The sequence below is a fragment of the Arachis hypogaea genome, chromosome 11 (assembly GCF_003086295.3).
Source record: "Arachis hypogaea cultivar Tifrunner chromosome 11, arahy.Tifrunner.gnm2.J5K5, whole genome shotgun sequence".
NCBI lineage: Eukaryota > Viridiplantae > Streptophyta > Magnoliopsida > Fabales > Fabaceae > Arachis > Arachis hypogaea.
The window spans coordinates 20,820,477-20,823,654 of NC_092046.1; positions in this window are offsets into that span (position 1 = coordinate 20,820,477).

The window sequence follows — 3,178 nt, forward strand, 5'->3', positions numbered from 1 at the left end:
TACTACTCCTATCCTTAATTTTTAAATCAAATTCTTGTAATAGCAGTATCTAACGTATAAGCCTTGGTTTGGACTCCTTTTTAGCTAATAGATACTTGAGAGCTGCATGGACTGAGTACACTACTACCTTCGTACCAAGTAAATAGGCTCGAAATTTATCCAGAGCAAAAACAATAGCAAGAAGCTCTTTCTCAGTAGTAGTGTAATTGGACTGTGCGGCATCTAGAGTTTTAGATGCATAAGCAATAACAAAAGGATCCTTACCTTCACGTTGAGCTAATGCTGCTCCTACTGCATGGTTGGAGGTGTCGCACATTATTTCAAATGGTTGGCTCCAGTCTGGTCCTCTCACAATTGGAGCTTGAGTCAGAACGGTCTTCAGCTTATCAAACGCTTGTTTGCAATCCTCACTGAACTCGAACTCAATATCCTTCTACAGTAGTCTGGATAAGGGAAGTGCTACCTTACTGAAGTCCTTAATGAATCTCCTGTAAAAACCTGCATGGCCAAGGAACGAACGGACTTTCCTCATAGAAGAGGGGTAAGGTAAACTAGAAATAGCATCCACCTTTGCTGGATCTACAGAAATGCCAGTATTAGACACAACATGTCCTAGTACAATCCCTTGTTTAACCATAAAGTGACATTTTTCAAAATTTAATACAAGGTTTGTACTGACATATCTATCTAATACTCTAGATAATCCATCTAAGCAAAGGCTAAAGGAGTCGCCATAAACACTAAAATCATCCATAAAAACTTCCATACAGTCCTCAATAAGATCAGAAAAAAGACTCATCATGCACCTTTGGAAAGTAGCTGGTGCATTGCACAAGCCAAAGGGCATTCTCTTGTAAGCATAAGTCCCAAAAGGACATGTAAAAGTGGTCTTTTCCTGATCCTTAGGAGCTATATGAATCCGGAAATAACCTGTGTAACCATCTAAAAAACAATAATGTGATTTACCTGACAGGCGATCCAGCATTTGATCAATGAATGGAAGAGGATAGTGATCCTTACGAGTGGCTTGGTTGAGGCGTCTGTAATCAATGCAGACCCTCCAAGCGTTCTGTACTCTGGTTGCTATGAGCTCTCCATGCTCATTCTTCACTGTAGTGACTCCAGACTTCTTGGGCACCACTTGTACTGGGCTCACCCATTCATTGTCTGAGATGGGATAGATGATATCTGCCTCCAGTAGTCTGGTCACTTCCTTCTTGACAACTTCTAAGATAGTGGGGTTCAGTCTTCTCTGGGGTTGATGAATGGGCCTTGCTCCCTCTTCTAAAAATATTCTGTGCTCACATACTTGAGGGTTGATGCCTACTATATCTGCCAAACTCCTCCCAATTGCCTTCTTGTGCCTCCTCAGCACACTAAGTAACTGCTCTTCTTGTTGAGAAGTGAGTTCCCTTGCAATGATAACTGGACACTTTTGCTTGTCCTCAAGGTAAGCATATTTGAGGTGTGGAGGAAGGAGTTTCAAGTCTAACTTCTGATCATGGTCAGGCTCTGGGTTGTCTGGAGCTGGTAACAATGGTAAAGCACTGTCATTATCCTCTGAGAATGTCCCCACACTTGGACCTTGTCCTATGTACTTCTCTTCAAATTCCTCCTGGTGAACTTCAGCCACGGTTTCATCTATAATGTCACACTAGAGGATAGAATGATCCTCCGGAGGATGCTTCATAACTCCATTCAGATTGAAGATTACTACTCGACCATCTATTTCAAAAGAGTATGTTCCTGAAAAAGCATCCAATTTGAACCTTGATGTCTTTAGGAATGGTCTTCCAAGTAGGATTGATGATGGCTTCTTTGAGTCATTTTGGGGCATCTCCAGGATATAAAAATCAGTGGGGAATGTGAGCCCCTTAATGCCCACTAATACATCTTCAGCAACTCTAACCACTGTAATAATGCTTTTATCTGCTAACACAAAATGAGCTGCCGACCTTTTTAAAGGAGGGAGCCTCAAAATATCATATATAGACAAAGGCATTATACTCACACATGCTCCTAAATCACACATGCAGTCAGAAATTATCACACCACTAATAGTACAATTAACCATACAAGGACCTGGGTCACTACATTTTTCAGGTAAACCACCCATTAAAGCAGATATGGAACTACCTAAAGGAATAGTTTCTAATTCATTAATTTTGTCTTTATGTAACATAGATCTTTTAGAAACTTTGCATATTAGGTACCTGTTGAATAACATCAAAAAGAGGAACAGTTACCTCAACCTTTTTGAATATCTCTACCATTTTGGATCAGGTTCCAGCTGCTTCCTGGGCTTCCTTGCAAGTTGTGGAAATGGAATGGAGTGGTGTCTTCTGCAGTATCTGCGCCTGTGTGCTTCCTCCTGTGGTTGAACTTCTTCTTTTTCAGCTATGTCATGTATGTCCTCCTCCTCTTCAACATCTTTATTTCCACTAGCTGAGGCATGTTCTGGTGGGCTTGGCTCCTCCTGATTCCTCTCCTGCAGTGTGGTTTCGGACCTTAGGGTGATGGCATTAATGCCACCCTTGGATTGGGTAATGGTTGAGAGGAATTCCACTGGAGCTCAAAGGCTGGTTATTGGAGTTATTCATTGATCCAATCTGTGAGACAAGAACTTGCAAAGTAGCGTTCATACCATTTAGAGTGGCATTAATTTATTTTCCATGGTCTGTTGTCTCCGATAATGATTGTAGTAAATCATTATTAGAGATGAGAAGATAAGTAATTTGAGAGGTCTGCTGTTGGGTATTCTGTGGTCCTTGGGATTGTCTCAGGTGAGGTGCTCTGTAAGGCTGGTTCTGGTTCTGCTGCCTGTTGTTGTTATTCCACCTCTGATTTCCCTGATTGTCTCTGCCTCTCTGTTGTTGTTGTTGTCCCTCCAATTCTGGTTAGAATGTCCTGCCATTCCATGGTTGTAATTGCCACTTGATTGTACCCTTGGTTGGGGCGGTCATAGAATTATGAGTGGCTGCCACGGTGTTGTCTTCCTGCTGGAGCTACGGACATTCATCAGTATAGTGGCTATAATCAGCACAGATTCCACAAACTCTCTATGGGACTAATGTTGCTTTGCTGTGGTGGAGAAGGTTGAGCTTGCTGAACTTGTTGATTCAATTGCATCTGCTTCAGCAAGTTGGTCATTTCACAGATACTCTGAGTTAGAGCAGCA